The sequence below is a fragment of the Chiloscyllium plagiosum genome, unplaced genomic scaffold (assembly GCF_037043375.1).
Source record: "Chiloscyllium plagiosum isolate Xiang-an unplaced genomic scaffold, Cpla_swu_hap1 HiC_scaffold_38, whole genome shotgun sequence".
Taxonomy (NCBI): Eukaryota; Metazoa; Chordata; class Chondrichthyes; order Orectolobiformes; family Hemiscylliidae; genus Chiloscyllium; species Chiloscyllium plagiosum.
In genome coordinates, this window is record NW_028270176.1 from 32,817,217 (window position 1) to 32,835,076 (window position 17,860).

Below are 17,860 nucleotides of genomic sequence, written 5' to 3' on the forward strand. Positions count from 1 at the left end.
GTGGGGGGTGGGGGGAGGGTTGTGTTTCAGACTAGAGGCCTGTGACCAGCGATGAGCCACAGGTATCGGTGCTGGGCCCACTGTTATTCGACATTTGGATAAAAGATTCGTTTGGGAATTTGGGAGATATGGTTAGTGTGTTTGTGGATTGGTGGTGTGGTGGACAGGGAAGAAGGGTCCCTGGGAATACAGAGAGATCCTGATCGACCAGGCCAGTGGGCTGAGGAACGGCAGAATGGAGTTTAATTCAGATAAATGCGAGGTGTCGCGTTTTGGTAAAACAAACCAGGGCAGGACTAACACAGTCGGTGGTAGGGCCTGGGGAGTGCTATAGAATACTCAAAGGGGGCAGCTCTAACACCACACAAGAAGCTCGACGCCATCCAGGGACAAAGCAGCCCCCACACCCACAAACAGACCCTACCTACCCCCACCGACACTCAGTAACAGCAGTGTGTACCATCCCCTCCCTTCCCCCCACCGACGCTCAGTAACAGCAGCGTGTACCGTCCCCTCCCTCCCCCCCACCGACCCTCAGTAACAGCAGTGTGTACCGTCCCCTCCCTCCCCCCACCGACGCTCAGTAACAGCAGTGTGTACCGTCCCCTCCCTCCCCCACCGACCCTCAGTAACAGCAGTGTGTACCGTCCCCTCCCTCCCCCCACCGACGCTCAGTAACAGCAGTGTGTACCGTCCCCTCCCTCCCCCCACCGACGCTCAGTAACAGCAGTGTGTACCGTCCCCTCCCTCCCCCACCGACCCTCAGTAACAGCAGTGTGTACCGTCCCCTCCCTCCCCCCACCGACCCTCAGTAACAGCAGTGTGTACCGTCCCCTCCCTCCCCCCCCACCGACGCTCAGTAACAGCAGTGTGTACCGTCCCCTCCCTCCCCCCACCGACCCTCAGTAACAGCAGTGTGTACCGTCCCCCCCCTCCCCCCACCGACGCTCAGTAACAGCAGTGTGTACCGTCCCCTCCCTCCCCCCCCACCGACCCTCAGTAACAGCAGTGTGTACCGTCCCCTCCCCCCACCGACCCTCAGTAACAGCAGTGTGTACCGTCCCCTCCCCCCACCGACCCTCAGTAACAGCAGTGTGTACCGTCCCCCCCCTCCCCCCACCGCGCTCAGTAACAGCAGTGTGTACCGTCCCCCCCCTCCCCCCACCGACGCTCAGTAACAGCAGTGTGTACCGTCCCCTCCCCCCACCGACCCTCAGTAACAGCAGTGTGTACCGTCCCCTCCCTCCCCCCACCGACCCTCAGTAACAGCAGTGTGTACCGTCCCCTCCCTCCCCCCACCGACCCTCAGTAACAGCAGTGTGTACCGTCCCCCCCCTCCCCCCACCGACGCTCAGTAACAGCAGTGTGTACCGTCCCCTCCCTCCCCCCACCGACGCTCAGTAACAGCAGTGTGTACCGTCCCCTCCCTCCCCCCACCGACGCTCAGTAACAGCAGTGTGTACCATCCCCTCCCCCCACCGACACTCAGTAACAGCAGTGTGTACCATCCCCTCCCTTCCCCCCACCGACGCTCAGTAACGACAGCGTGTACCGTCCCCTCCCTCCCCCCCACCGACGCTCAGTAACAGCAGCGTGTACCGTCCCCTCCCTCCCCCCCACCGACCCTCAGTAACAGCAGTGTGTACCGTCCCCTCCCTCCCCCCACCGACCCTCAGTAACAGCAGTGTGTACCGTCCCCTCCCTCCCCCCACCGACCCTCAGTAACAGCAGTGTGTACCGTCCCCTCCCTCCCCCACCGACCCTCAGTAACAGCAGTGTGTACCGTCCCCTCCCTCCCCCCACCGACGCTCAGTAACAGCAGTGTGTACCATTCCCTCCCTCCCCCCCACCGACGCTCAGTAACAGCAGTGTGTACCGTCCCCTCCCTCCCCCCACCGACGCTCAGTAATAGCAGTGTGTACCGTCCCCTCCCTCCCCCCACCGACGCTCAGTAACAGCAGTGTGTACCAGCCCCTCCCTCCCTCCCCCCCCGACGCTCAGTAACAGCAGTGTGTACCGTCCCCTCCCTCCCCCCCCGACGCTCAGTAACAGCAGTGTGTACCGTCCCCTCCCTCCCCCCACCGACCCTCAGTAACAGCAGTGTGTACCGTCCCCTCCCTCCCCCCCACCGACCCTCAGTAACAGCAGTGTGTACCGTCCCCTCCCTCCCCCCACCGACCCTCAGTAACAGCAGTGTGTACCATCCCCTCCCTCCCCCACCGACGCTCAGTAACAGCAGTGTGTACCATCCCCTCCCACCCCCCCACCGACCCTCAGTAACAGCAGTGTGTACCAGCCCCTCCCTCCCTCCCCCCCCGACGCTCAGGAACAGCAGTGTGTACCGTCCCCTCCCTCCCCCCACCGACGCTCAGTAACAGCAGTGTGTACCGTCCCCTCCCTCCCCCACCGACCCTCAGTAACAGCAGTGTGTACCATCCCCTCCCTCCCCCCACCGACGCTCAGTAACAGCAGTGTGTACCGTCCACTCCCTCCCTCCCCCCACCGACGCTCAGTAACAGCAGTGTGTACCGTCCCCTCCCTCCCCCCACCGACCCTCAGTAACAGCAGTGTGTACCGTCCCCTCCCTCCCCCACCGACCCTCAGTAACAGCAGTGTGTACCGTCCCCTCCCTCCCCCCACCGACGCTCAGTAACAGCAGTGTGTACCATCCCCTCCCTCCCCCCACCGACCCTCAGTAACAGCAGTGTGTACCGTCCCCTCCCTCCCCCCACCGACCCTCAGTAACAGCAGTGTGTACCGTCCCCTCCCTCCCCCACCGACCCTCAGTAACAGCAGTGTGTACCGTCCCCTCCCTCCCCCCACCGACCCTCAGTAACAGCAGTGTGTACCGTCCCCCCCCTCCCCCCACCGACGCTCAGTAACAGCAGTGTGTACCGTCCCCTCCCGCCCCCCACCGACGCTCAGTAACAGCAGTGTGTACCGTCCCCTCCCTCCCCCCCACCGACCCTCAGTAACAGCAGTGTGTACCGTCCCCTCCCTCCCCCCACCGACGCTCAGTAACAGCAGTGTGTACCGTCCCCTCCCTCCCCCACAGACGCTCAGTAACAGCAGTGTGTACCATCCCCTCCCTCCCCCCACCGACGCTCAGTAACAGCAGTGTGTACCGTCCCCTCCCTCCCCCACAGACGCTCAGTAACAGCAGTGTGTACCATCCCCTCCCTCCCCCCACCGACGCTCAGTAACAGCAGTGTGTACCGTCCCCTCCCCCCCCACCGATCCTCAGTAACAGCAGTGTGTACCATCCCCTCCCTCCCCCCCCACCGACGCTCAGTAACAGCAGTGTGTACCATCCCCTCCCCCCCCCACCGACCCTCAGTAACAGCAGTGTGTACCATCCCCTCCCTCCCCCACCGACCCTCAGTAACAGCAGTGTGTACCATCCCCTCCCTCCCCCCCACCGACCCTCAGTAACAGCAGTGTGTACCATTCCCTCCCTCCCCCCACCGACGCTCAGTAATAGCAGTGTGTACCGTCCCCTCCCTCCCCCCACCGACGCTCAGTAACAGCAGTGTGTACCATTCCCTCCCTCCCCCCCACCGACGCTCAGTAACAGCAGTGTGTACCGTCCCCTCCCTCCCCCCACCGACGCTCAGTAATAGCAGTGTGTACCGTCCCCTCCCTCCCCCCACCGACGCTCAGTAACAGCAGTGTGTACCAGCCCCTCCCTCCCTCCCCCCCCGACGCTCAGTAACAGCAGTGTGTACCGTCCCCTCCCTCCCCCCACCGACGCTCAGTAATAGCAGTGTGTACCGTCCCCTCCCTCCCCCCACCGACGCTCAGTAACAGCAGTGTGTACCATTCCCTCCCACCCCCCCACCGACCCTCAGTAACAGCAGTGTGTACCAGCCCCTCCCTCCCTCCCCCCCCGACGCTCAGTAACAGCAGTGTGTACCGTCCCCTCCCTCCCCCCACCGACGCTCAGTAACAGCAGTGTGTACCGTCCCCTCCCTCCCCCACCGACCCTCAGTAACAGCAGTGTGTACCATCCCCTCCCTCCCCCCACCGACGCTCAGTAACAGCAGTGTGTACCGTCCACTCCCTCCCTCCCCCCACCGACGCTCAGTAACAGCAGTGTGTACCGTCCCCTCCCTCCCCCACCGACCCTCAGTAACAGCAGTGTGTACCGTCCCCTCCCTCCCCCCACCGACCCTCAGTAACAGCAGTGTGTACCATCCCCTCCCTCCCCCACCGACCCTCAGTAACAGCAGTGTGTACCATCCCCTCCCCCCACCCACCGACCCTCAGTAACAGCAGTGTGTACCATCCCCTCCCCCCACCCACCGACCCTCAGTAACAGCAGTGTGTACCATCCCCTCCCTCCCCCCACCGACCCTCAGTAACAGCAGTGTGTACCGTCCCCTCCCTCCCCCCACCGACCCTCAGTAACAGCAGTGTGTACCGTCCCCTCGCTCCCCCCACCGACCCTCAGTAACAGCAGTGTGTACCATCCCCTCCCCCCACCCACTGACCCTCAGTAACAGCAGTGTGTACCGTCCCCTCCCTCCCCCCCACCGACGCTCAGTAACAGCAGTGTGTACCGTCCCCTCCCTCCCCCCCACCGACCCTCAGTAACAGCAGTGTGTACCGTCCCCTCCCTCCCCCCACCGACGCTCAGTAACAGCAGTGTGTACCGTCCCCTCCCTCCCCCACAGACGCTCAGTAACAGCAGTGTGTACCATCCCCTCCCTCCCCCCACCGACGCTCAGTAACAGCAGTGTGTACCGTCCCCTCCCTCCCCCACAGACGCTCAGTAACAGCAGTGTGTACCATCCCCTCCCTCCCCCCACCGACGCTCAGTAACAGCAGTGTGTACCGTCCCCTCCCTCCCCCCACCGACCCTCAGTAACAGCAGTGTGTACCATCCCCTCCCTCCCCCCCCACCGACGCTCAGTAACAGCAGTGTGTACCATCCCCTCCCCCCCCCACCGACCCTCAGTAACAGCAGTGTGTACCATCCCCTCCCTCCCCCACCGACCCTCAGTAACAGCAGTGTGTACCATCCCCTCCCTCCCCCCCACCGAACCTCAGTAACAGCAGTGTGTACCATTCCCTCCCTCCCCCCACCGACGCTCAGTAATAGCAGTGTGTACCGTCCCCTCCCTCCCCCTCCCCACCGACGCTCAGTAACAGCAGTGTGTACCATCCCCTCCCTCCCCCCCACCGACCCTCAGTAACAGCAGTGTGTACCATTCCCTCCCTCCCCCCACCGACCCTCAGTAACAGCAGTGTGTACCATCCCCTCCCCCCACCCACCGACCCTCAGTAACAGCAGTGTGTACCATCCCCTCCCCCCACCCACTGACCCTCAGTAACAGCAGTGTGTACCATCCCCTCCCCCCACCCACTGACCCTCAGTAACAGCAGTGTGTACCATCCCCTCACTCCCCCCACCGACCCTCAGTAACAGCAGTGTGTACCATCCCCTCACTCCCCCCACCGACCCTCAGTAACAGCAGTGTGTACCATCCCCTCCCTCCCCCCACCGACCCTCAGTAACAGCAGTGTGTACCATCCCCTCCCCCCACCCACCGACCCTCAGTAACAGCAGTGTGTACCATCCCCTCCCCCCACCCACTGACCCTCAGTAACAGCAGTGTGTACCATCCCCTCCCTACCCCCCCCCCCCCCCCCCCCCCCCCAGTGTGTACCAGCTACAAGACCCACTGCAGAAGCTCACCAAAGACCCTCAGGCAGCACCTTCCAAACCTCTTCCATCTAGAAGGAGAAGGGGCAGCAGGTAAATGGGAACACCCCCCCCCCCCCACTCCATGTTCCCCTCCCAGCCCCTCACCATCCCGACTTGGAAATCTATCGGCCGTTCCTTCCTGGGTCAGAATCCTGGGATTCCCTCCCTCAGGGACATTGTGGGTCTACCCTACAGCACATGGACTGCAGCGGCTCAAGGAGGCAGCTCACCCCCACCTTCTCAAGGGGGGCAACTAGGGACGGGGTAATAAATGCAGAGTTCGGTACAATGTAGGAGACCATTCGTGGGGAGGCCGTTACACATGGGGATGGGCTAACATTATGAATGTGTACAAACACATTCTTACCTCCTGACGTCACTGGTGGCACGGTTGTGGGTTTAACTGCAAAAGAGGTGAAAAGAAAGCATCGATTTAACATTTCACTGGGATCAGTCTGAGACAGACAGAGTCAATAACTCTCATGTAACACCATTAGCGTTGTTGTAGCTGGTACACACTGCTGTTACTGTGGGACGGTGGGGGGGGAGGGAGGGGATGGTACACACTGCTGTTACTGTGGGACGGTGGGGGGGGAGGGAGGGGATGGTACACACTGCTGTGACTGAGGGTCGGTGGGGGGGGAGGGAGGGGATGGTACACACTGCTGTTACTGAGGGTCGGTGGGGGGGAGGGAGGGGATGGTACACACTGCTGTGACTGAGGGTCGGTGGGGGGGGAGGGAGGGGATGGTACACACTGCTGTGACTGAGGGTCGGTGGGGGGGGAGGGAGGGGATGGTACACACTGCTGTTACTGAGGGTCGGTGGGGGGAGGGGATGGTACACACTGCTGTTACTGAGGGTCGGTGGGGGGAGGGAGGGGATGGTACACACTGCTGTTACTGAGGGTCGGTGGGGGGAGGAGGAGGGGATGGTACACACTGCTGTTACTGAGCGTCGGTGGGGGTGAGGGAGGGGATGGTACACACTGCTGTTACTGAGGGTCGGTGGGTGGAGGGAGGGGATGGTACACACTGCTGTGACTGAGGGTCGGTGGGGGGGGAGGGAGGGGATGGTACACACTGCTGTGACTGAGGGTCGGTGGGGGGGGAGGGAGGGGATGGTACACACTGCTGTTACTGAGCGTCGGTGGGGGGAGGGAGGGGATGGTACACACTGCTGTGACTGAGGGTTGGTGGGGGGGGAGGGAGGGGATGGTACACACTGCTGTGACTGAGGGTCGGTGGGGGGGGCAGGGAGGGGATGGTACACACTGCTGTTACTGAGGGTCGGTGGGGGGAGGGAGGGGATGGTACACACTGCTGTGACTGAGGGTCGGTGGGGGGAGGGAGGGGATGGTACACACTGCTGTTACTGAGCGTCGGTGGGGGGGAGGGAGGGGATGGTACACACTGCTGTTACTGAGGGTCGGTGGGGGGAGGGAGGGGATGGTACACACTGCTGTGACTGAGGGTCGGTGGGGGGGAGGGAGGGGACGGTACACACTGCTGTGACTGAGGGTCGGTGGGGGAGTGAGGGGATGGTACACACTGCTGTGACTGAGGGTCGGTGGGGGAGTGAGGGGATGGTACACACTGCTGTTACTGAGGGTCGGTGGGGGGAGGGAGGGGATGGTACACACTGCTGTTACTGAGCGTCGGTGGGGGGGAGGGAGGGGATGGTACACACTGCTGTTACTGAGGGTCGGTGGGGGGAGGGAGGGGATGGTACACACTGCTGTTACTGAGGGACGGTGGGGGGAGGGAGGGGATGGTACACACTGCTGTTACTGAGGGACGGTGGGGGGAGGGAGGGGATGGTACACACTGCTGTTACTGAAGGTCGGTGGGGGGAGGGAGGGGATGGTACACACTGCTGTTACTGAGGGACGGTGGGGGGAGGGAGGGGATGGTACACACTGCTGTTACTGAGGGACGGTGGGGGGAGGGAGGGGATGGTACACACTGCTGTTACTGAAGGTCGGTGGGGGGAGGGAGGGAGGGGATGGTACACACTGCTGTTACTGAGTGTCGGTGGGGGGAGGGAGGGGATGGTACACACTGCTGTTACTGAGCGTCGGTGGGGGGAGGGAAGGGATGGTACACACTGCTGTTACTGAGTGTCGGTGGGGGGGAGGGAGGGGATGGTACACACTGCTGTTACTGAGTGTCGGTGGGGGGAGGGAGGGGATGGTACACACTGCTGTTACTGAGCGTCGGTGGGGGGAGGGAAGGGATGGTACACACTGCTGTTACTGAGTGTCGGTGGGGGGAGGGAGGGGATGGTACACACTGCTGTTACTGAGCGTCGGTGGGGGGAGGGAGGGGATGGTACACACTGCTGTTACTGAGCGTCGGTGGGGGGGGGAGGGGATGGTACACACTGCTGTTACTGAGGGTCGGTGGGGGGGGAGGGAGGGGATGGTACACACTGCTGTTACTGAGCGTCGGTGGGGGGAGGGAGGGGAGGGTACACACTGCTGTGACTTAGGGTCGGTGGGGGGAGGGAGGGGATGGTACACACTGCTGTTACTGAGCGTCGGTGGGGGAGGGAGGGGATGGTACACACTGCTGTTACTGAGCGTCGGTGGGGGAGGGAGGGGATGGTACACACTGCTGTTACTGAGGGTCGGTGGTGGAGGGAGGGGATGGTACACACTGCTGTTACTGAGGGTCGGTGGGGGGAGGGAGGGGATGGTACACACTGCTGTTACTGAGCGTCGGTGGGGGGAGGGAGGGGATGGTACACACTGCTGTTACTGAGGGTCGGTGGGGAGGGGGAGGGAGGGGATGGTACACACTGCTGTTACTGAGGTTCGGTGGGGGGAGGGAGGGGATGGTACACACTGCTGTTACTGAGTGTCGGTGGGGGAGGGAGGGGATGGTACACACTGCTGTTGCTGAGCGTCGTTGGGGTGAGGGGATGGTACACACTGCTGTTACTGAGCGTCGGACGGGGGAGGGAGTGGATGGTACACACTGCTGTTACTGAGGGTCGGTGGGGGAGGGAGGGGATGGTACACACTGCTGTTACTGAGCGTCGGTGGGGGAGGGAGGGGATGGTACACACTGCTGTTGCTGAGCGTCGTTGGGGTGAGGGGATGGTACACACTGCTGTTACTGAGCGTCGGACGGGGGAGGGAGTGGATGGTACACACTGCTGTTACTGAGGGTCGGTGGGGGAGGGAGGGGATGGTACACACTGCTGTTACTGAGCGTTGGTGGGGGGAGGGAGGGGATGGTACACACTGCTGTTACTGAGCGTCGGTGGGGGGTGGGAGGGGATGGTACACACTGCTGTTACTGAGCGTCGGTGGGGGGGGTAGGGGGGGATGGTACACACTGCTGTTACTGAGCGTCGGTGGGGGGTGGGAGGGGATGGTACACACTGCTGTTACTGAGGGTCGGTGGGGGGAGGGAGGGGATGGTACACACTGCTGTTACTGAGGGTCGGTGGGGAGGGGGAGGGAGGGGATGGTACACACTGCTGTTACTGAGCGTCGGTGGGGAGGGGGAGGGAGGGGATGGTACACACTGCTGTTACTGAGTGTCGGTGGGGGGAGGGTGGGGATGGTACACACTGCTGTTACTGAGGGTCGGTGGGGAGGGGGAGGGAGGGGATGGTACACACTGCTGTTACTGAGCGTCGGTGGGGGAGGGAGGGGATGGTACACACTGCTGTTACTGAGCGTCGGTGGGGAGGGGGAGGGAGGGGATGGTACACACTGCTGTTACTGAGGTTCGGGTGGGGGGAGGGAGGGGATGGTACACACTGCTGTTACTGAGTGTCGGTGGGGGGGAGGGAGGGGATGGTACACACTGCTGTTACTGAGCGTCGGTGGGGGAGGGAGGGGATGGTACACACTGCTGTTGCTGAGCGTCGGTGGGGGGAGGGGGATGGTACACACTGCTGTTACTGAGCGTCGGTGGGGTGGGAGGGAGGGGATGGTACACGCTGCTGTTACTGAGCATCGGTGGGGGGGGAGGGAGGGGATGGTACACACTGCTGTTACTGAGCGTCGGTGGGGGAGGGAGGGGGTGGTACACACTGCTGTTACTGAGTGTCGGTGGGGGGAGGGAGGGCATGGTACACACTGCTGTTACTGAGCGTCGGTGGGGGAGGGGGGGGTGGTACACACTGCTGTTACTGAGGGTCGGTGGGGGGAGGGAGGGCATGGTACACACTGCTGTTACTGAGCGTCGGTGGGGGAGGGAGGGGATGGTACACACTGCTGTTACTGAGCGTCGGTGGGGGAGGGAGGGGATGGTACACACTGCTGTTACTGAGCGTCGGTGGGGGAGGGAGGGGATGGTACACACTGCTGTTACTGAGGGTCGGTGGGGGAGGGAGGGGATGGTACACACTGCTGTTACTGAGCTTCGGTGGGGGAGGGAGGGGATGGTACACACTGCTGTTACTGAGGGTCGGTGGGGGAGGGAGGGGATGGTACACACTGCTGTTGCTGAGCGTCGGTGGGGGAGGGAGGGGATGGTACACACTGCTGTTACTGAGCGTCGGTGGGGGAGGGAGGGGGTGGTACACACTGCTGTTACTGAGTGTCGGTGGAGGGAGGGAGGGGATGGTACACACTGCTGTTACTGAGCGTCAGTGGGGGGGGGTGGGGGGGGGATGGTACACACTGCTGTTACTGAGCGTCGGTGGGGGGGGAGGGAGGGGATGGAACATACTGCTGTTTCTGTGTGTCGGTGGGGGGGGAGGGAGGGGATGGAACACACTGCTGTTACTGTGTGTCGGTGGGGGGAGGGAGGGCATGGTACACACTGCTGTTACTGAGGGTCGGTGGGGGGAGGGAGGGCATGGTACACACTGCTGTTACTGAGCGTCGGTGGGGGGGAGGGAGGGGATGGTACACACTGCTGTTACTGAGGGTCGGTGGGGGGAGGGAGGGGATGGTACACACTGCTGTTACTGAGCGTCGGTGGGGGGAGGGAGGGGATGGTACACACTGCTGTTACTGAGGGTCGGTGGGGAGGGGGAGGGAGGGGATGGTACACACTGCTGTTACTGAGGTTCGGTGGGGGGAGGGAGGGGATGGTACACACTGCTGTTACTGAGTGTCGGTGGGGGAGGGAGGGGATGGTACACACTGCTGTTGCTGAGCGTCGTTGGGGTGAGGGGATGGTACACACTGCTGTTACTGAGCGTCGGACGGGGGAGGGAGTGGATGGTACACACTGCTGTTACTGAGGGTCGGTGGGGGAGGGAGGGGATGGTACACACTGCTGTTACTGAGCGTCGGTGGGGGAGGGAGGGGATGGTACACACTGCTGTTGCTGAGCGTCGTTGGGGTGAGGGGATGGTACACACTGCTGTTACTGAGCGTCGGACGGGGGAGGGAGTGGATGGTACACACTGCTGTTACTGAGGGTCGGTGGGGGAGGGAGGGGATGGTACACACTGCTTTTACTGAGCGTTGGTGGGGGGAGGGAGGGGATGGTACACACTGCTGTTACTGAGCGTCGGTGGGGGGTGGGAGGGATGGTACACACTGCTGTTACTGAGCGTCGGTGGGGGGGGTAGGGGGGGGATGGTACACACTGCTGTTACTGAGCGTCGGTGGGGGGTGGGAGGGGATGGCTGCTGTTACTGAGGGTCGGTGGGGGGAGGGAGGGGATGGTACACACTGCTGTTACTGAGGGTCGGTGGGGAGGGGGAGGGAGGGGATGGTACACACTGCTGTTACTGAGCGTCGGTGGGGAGGGGGAGGGAGGGGATGGTACACACTGCTGTTACTGAGTGTCGGTGGGGGGAGGGTGGGGATGGTACACACTGCTGTTACTGAGGGTCGGTGGGGAGGGGGAGGGAGGGGATGGTACACACTGCTGTTACTGAGCGTCGGTGGGGGAGGGAGGGGATGGTACACACTTCTGTTACTGAGCGTCGGTGGGGAGGGGGAGGGAGGGGATGGTACACACTGCTGTTACTGAGGTTCGGTGGGGGGAGGGAGGGGATGGTACACACTGCTGTTACTGAGTGTCGGTGGGGGGGAGGGAGGGGATGGTACACACTGCTGTTACTGAGCGTCGGTGGGGGAGGGAGGGGATGGTACACACTGCTGTTGCTGAGCGTCGGTGGGGGGAGGGGATGGTACACACTGCTGTTACTGAGCGTCGGTGGGGGGAGGGAGGGGAAGGTACACGCTGCTGTTACTGAGCATCGGTGGGGGGGGAGGGAGGGGATGGTACACACTGCTGTTACTGAGTGTCGGTGGGGGAGGGAGGGCATGGTACACACTGCTGTTACTGAGCGTCGGTGGGGTGGGAGGGAGGGGATGGTACACGCTGCTGTTACTGAGCATCGGTGGGGGGGGAGGGAGGGGATGGTACACACTGCTGTTACTGAGCGTCGGTGGGGGAGGGAGGGGGTGGTACACACTGCTGTTACTGAGTGTCGGTGGGGGGAGGGAGGGCATGGTACACACTGCTGTTACTGAGCGTCGGTGGGGGAGGGGGGGGTGGTACACACTGCTGTTACTGAGGGTCGGTGGGGGGAGGGAGGGCATGGTACACACTGCTGTTACTGAGCGTCGGTGGGGGAGGGAGGGGATGGTACACACTGCTGTTACTGAGCGTCGGTGGGGAGGGAGGGGATGGTACACACTGCTGTTACTGAGCGTCGGTGGGGGAGGGAGGGGATGGTACACACTGCTGTTACTGAGGGTCGGTGGGGGAGGGAGGGGATGGTACACACTGCTGTTACTGAGCGTCGGTGGGGGAGGGAGGGGATGGTACACACTGCTGTTACTGAGGGTCGGTGGGGGAGGGAGGGGATGGTACACACTGCTGTTGCTGAGCGTCGGTGGGGGAGGGAGGGGATGGTACACACTGCTGTTACTGAGCGTCGGTGGGGGAGGGAGGGGGTGGTACACACTGCTGTTACTGAGTGTCGGTGGAGGGAGGGAGGGGATGGTACACACTGCTGTTACTGAGCGTCAGTGGGGGGGGGTGGGGGGGGGATGGTACACACTGCTGTTACTGAGCGTCGGTGGGGGGGGAGGGAGGGGATGGAACATACTGCTGTTACTGTGTGTCGGTGGGGGGGGAGGGAGGGGATGGAACACACTGCTGTTACTGTGTGTCGGTGGGGGGAGGGAGGGCATGGTACACACTGCTGTTACTGAGGGTCGGTGGGGGGAGGGAGGGCATGGTACACACTGCTGTTACTGAGCGTCGGTGGGGGGGAGGGAGGGGATGGTACACACTGCTGTTACTGAGCGTCGATGGGGGGAGGGAGGGGATGGTACACACTGCTGTTACTGAGTGTCGGTGGGGGGAGGGAGGGCATGGTACACACTGCTGTTACTGTGTGTCGGTGGGGGAGGGAGGGGGTGGTACACACTGCTGTTACTGAGGGTCGGTGGGGGAGGGAGGGGGTGGTACACACTGCTGTTACTGAGGGTCGGTGTGGGAGGGAGGGCATGGTACACACTGCTGTTACTGAGCGTCGGTGGGGGGGGAGGGAGGGGATGGTACACACTGCTGTTACTGAGCGTCGGTGGGTGAGGGAGTGGGTGGTACACACTGCTGTTACTGAGCGTCGGTGGGGGGGGAGGGAGGGGATGGTACACACTGCTGTTACTGAGCGTCGGTGGGCTGAGGGAGGGGACGGTACACACTGCTGTTACTGAGCGTCGGTGGGGGAGGGAGGGGATGGTACACACTGCTGTTACTGAGCGTCGGTGGGGGGGGAGGGAGGGGATGGTACACACTGCTGTTACTGAGCGTCGGTGGGTGAGGGAGGGGGTGGTACACACTGCTGTTACTGAGCGTCGGTGGGGGGGGAGGGAGGGGATGGTACACACTGCTGTTACTGAGCGTCGGTGGGGGAGGGAGGGGATGGTACACACTGCTGTTACTGAGCGTCGGTGGGGGAGGGAGGTGATGGTACACACTGCTGTTACTGAGCGTCGGTGGGGGAGGGAGGGGATGGTACACACTGCTGTTACTGAGCGTCGGTGGGGGAGGGAGGTGATGGTACACACTGCTGTTACTGAGCGTCGGTGGGGGGAGGGAGGGGATGGTACACACTGCTGTTACTGAGGGTCGGTGGGGGAGGGAGGTGATGGTACACACTGCTGTTACTGAGCGTCGGTGGGGGGAGGGAGGGGATGGTACACACTGCTGTTACTGAGCGTCGGTGGGGGAGGGAGGGGGTGGTACACACTGCTGTTACTGAGGGTCGGTGGGGGAGGGAGGGCATGGTACACACTGCTGTTACTGAGCGTCGGTGGGGGAGGGAGGGGGTGGTACACACTGCTGTTACTGAGCGTCGGTGGGGGAGGGAGGGGGTGGTACACACTGCTGTTACTGAGCGTCGATGGGGGGAGGGAGGGCATGGTACACACTGCTGTTACTGAGCGTCGGTGGGGGGAGGGAGGGGATGGTACACACTGCTGTTACTGAGCGTCGGTGGGTGAGGGAGGGGATGGTACACACTGCTGTTACTGAGCGTCGGTGGGGGAGGGAGGGGATGGTACACACTGCTGTTACTGAGTGTCGGTGAGGGGAGGGAGGGCATGGTACACACTGCTGTTACAGAGCGTCGGTGGGGTGAGGGAGGGGACGGTACACACTGCTGTTACTGAGCGTCGGTGGGGTGAGGGAGGGGACGGTACACACTGCTGTTACTGAGCGTCGGTGGGGGAGGGAGGGGATGGTACACACTGCTGTTACTGAGCGTCGGTGGGGGGGGAGGGAGGGGATGGTACACACTGCTATTACTGAGCGTCGGTGGGGTGAGGGAGGGGACGGTACACACTGCTGTTACTGAGCGTCGGTGGGGGAGGGAGGGGATGGTACACACTGCTGTTACTGAGCGTCGGTGGGTGAGGGAGGGGGTGGTACACACTGCTGTTACTGAGCGTCGGTGGGGGGGGAGGGAGGGGATGGTACACACTGCTGTTACTGAGCGTCGGTGGGGTGAGGGAGGGGACGGTACACACTGCTGTTACTGAGCGTCGGTGGGGGAGGGAGGGGATGGTACACACTGCTGTTACTGAGCGTCGGTGGGGGGGGAGGGAGGGGATGGTACACACTGCTGTTACTGAGCGTCGGTGGGTGAGGGAGGGGGTGGTACACACTGCTGTTACTGAGCGTCGGTGGGGGGGGAGGGAGGGGATGGTACACACTGCTGTTACTGAGCGTCGGTGGGGGAGGGAGGGGATGGTACACACTGCTGTTACTGAGCGTCGGTGGGGGAGGGAGGTGATGGTACACACTGCTGTTACTGAGCGTCGGTGGGGGAGGGAGGGGATGGTACACACTGCTGTTACTGAGCGTCGGTGGGGGAGGGAGGTGATGGTACACACTGCTGTTACTGAGCGTCGGTGGGGGGAGGGAGGGGATGGTACACACTGCTGTTACTGAGGGTCGGTGGGGGAGGGAGGTGATGGTACACACTGCTGTTACTGAGCGTCGGTGGGGGGAGGGAGGGGATGGTACACACTGCTGTTACTGAGCGTCGGTGGGGGAGGGAGGGGGTGGTACACACTGCTGTTACTGAGGGTCGGTGGGGGAGGGAGGGCATGGTACACACTGCTGTTACTGAGCGTCGGTGGGGGAGGGAGGGGGTGGTACACACTGCTGTTACTGAGCGTCGGTGGGGGAGGGAGGGGGTGGTACACACTGCTGTTACTGAGCGTCGATGGGGGGAGGGAGGGCATGGTACACACTGCTGTTACTGAGCGTCGGTGGGGGGAGGGAGGGGATGGTACACACTGCTGTTACTGAGCGTCGGTGGGTGAGGGAGGGGATGGTACACACTGCTGTTACTGAGCGTCGGTGGGGGAGGGAGGGGATGGTACACACTGCTGTTACTGAGTGTCGGTGAGGGGAGGGAGGGCATGGTACACACTGCTGTTACAGAGCGTCGGTGGGGTGAGGGAGGGGACGGTACACACTGCTGTTACTGAGCGTCGGTGGGGGAGGGAGGGGATGGTACACACTGCTGTTACTGAGCGTCGGTGGGGGGGGAGGGAGGGGATGGTACACACTGCTGTTACTGAGCGTCGGTGGGGTGAGGGAGGGGACGGTACACACTGCTGTTACTGAGCGTCGGTGGGGGAGGGAGGGGATGGTACACACTGCTGTTACTGAGCGTCGGTGGGGTGAGGGAGGGGACGGTACACACTTCTGTTACTGAGGGTCGGTGGGGGAGGGAGGGGATGGTACACACTGCTGTTACTGAGCGTCGGTGGGGGGAGGGAGGGGAGGGTACACACTGCTGTGACTGAGGGTCGGTGGGGGGAGGGAGGGGATGGTACACACTGCTGTTACTGAGGGTCGGTGGGGAGGGAGGGGATGGTACACACTGCTGTTACTGAGGGTCGGTGGTGGAGGGAGGGGATGGTACACACTGCTGTTACTGAGCGTCGGTGGGGGGAGGGAGGGAGGGGATGTTACACACTGCTGTTACTGAGCGTCGGTGGGGAGGGGGAGGGAGGAGATGGTACACACTGCTGTTACTGAGCGTCGGTGGGGGGAGGGAGGGAGGGGATGTTACACACTGCTGTTACTGAGGTTCGGTGGGGGGAGGGAGGGGATGGTACACACTGCTGTTACTGAGGTTCGGTGGGGGGAGGGAGGGGATGGTACACACTGCTGTTACTGAGGGTCGGTGGGGGAGGGAGGTGATGGTACACACTGCTGTTACTGAGCGTCGGTGGGGGGAGGGAGGGGATGGTACACACTGCTGTTACTGAGCGTCGGTGGGGGAGGGAGGGGGTGGTACACACTGCTGTTACTGAGGGTCGGTGGGGGAGGGAGGGCATGGTACACACTGCTGTTACTGAGCGTCGGTGGGGGAGGGAGGGGGTGGTACACACTGCTGTTACTGAGCGTCGGTGGGGGAGGGAGGGGGTGGTACACACTGCTGTTACTGAGCGTCGATGGGGGGAGGGAGGGCATGGTACACACTGCTGTTACTGAGCGTCGGTGGGGGGAGGGAGGGGATGGTACACACTGCTGTTACTGAGCGTCGGTGGGTGAGGGAGGGGATGGTACACACTGCTGTTACTGAGCGTCGGTGGGGGAGGGAGGGGATGGTACACACTGCTGTTACTGAGTGTTGGTGAGGGGAGGGAGGGCATGGTACACACTGCTGTTACAGAGCGTCGGTGGGGTGAGGGAGGGGACGGTACACACTGCTGTTACTGAGGGTCAGTGGGGGGAGGGAGGGGATGGTACACACTGCTGTTACTGAGCGTCGGTGGGGTGAGGGAGGGGACGGTACACACTGCTGTTACTGAGCGTCGGTGGGGGAGGGAGGGGATGGTACACACTGCTGTTACTGAGCGTCGGTGGGGGAGGGAGGGGATGGTACACCCTGCTGTTACTGAGCGTCGGTGGGGGAGGGAGGGGATGGTACACACTGCTGTTACTGAGCGTCGGTGGGGTGAGGGAGGGGACGGTACACACTGCTGTTACTGAGCGTCGGTGGGGGAGGGAGGGGATGGTACACACTGCTGTTACTGAGCGTCGGTGGGGTGAGGGAGGGGACGGTACACACTTCTGTTACTGAGGGTCGGTGGGGGAGGGAGGGGATGGTACACACTGCTGTTACTGAGCGTCGGTGGGGGAGGGAGGGGATGGTACACACTGCTGTTACTGAGCGTCGGTTGGGGAGGGAGGGGATGGTACACACTGCTGTTACTGAGCGTCGGTGGGGGGAGGGAGGGGATGGTACACACTGCTGTTACTGAGCGTCGGTGGGGGTAGGAAGGGGATGGTACACACTGCTGTTACTGAGGGTCGGTTGGGGAGGGAGGGGATGGTACACACTGCTGTTACTGAGCGTCGATGGGGGGAGGGAGGGGATGGTACACACTGCTGTTACTGAGCGTCGGTGGGGGGAGGGAGGGGATGGTACACACTGCTGTTACTGAGCGTCGGTGGGGGGAGGGAGGGGATGGTACACACTGCTGTTACTGAGCGTCGGTGGGGGGAGGGAGGGGATGGTACACACTGCTGTTACTGAGCGTCGGTGGGGGGAGGGAGGGGATGGTACACACTGCTGTTACTGTGTGTCGGTGGGGGGGAGGGAGGGGATGGTACACACTGCTGTTACTGAGCGTCGGTGGGGGGAGGGAGGGGATGGTACACACTGCTGTTACTGAGCGTCGGTTGGGGAGGGAGG

The 17,860-nt window shown here is 62.6% G+C and overlaps 1 long non-coding RNA gene across 2 annotated transcripts in view; it reads right to left on the reverse strand.

The window, feature by feature from the left end:
* The window catches only part of LOC148139419 (uncharacterized), a 52,889-nt gene that overhangs the window by 26,142 nt on the left and 8,887 nt on the right, over window positions 1-17,860 (reverse strand). For both annotated transcript variants that reach the window (XR_015753540.1, XR_015753539.1), the window contains exon 3: window positions 6,075-6,110. This is a non-coding gene — a long non-coding RNA (uncharacterized LOC148139419). The remainder of the gene's footprint in view (window positions 1-6,074; window positions 6,111-17,860) is intronic.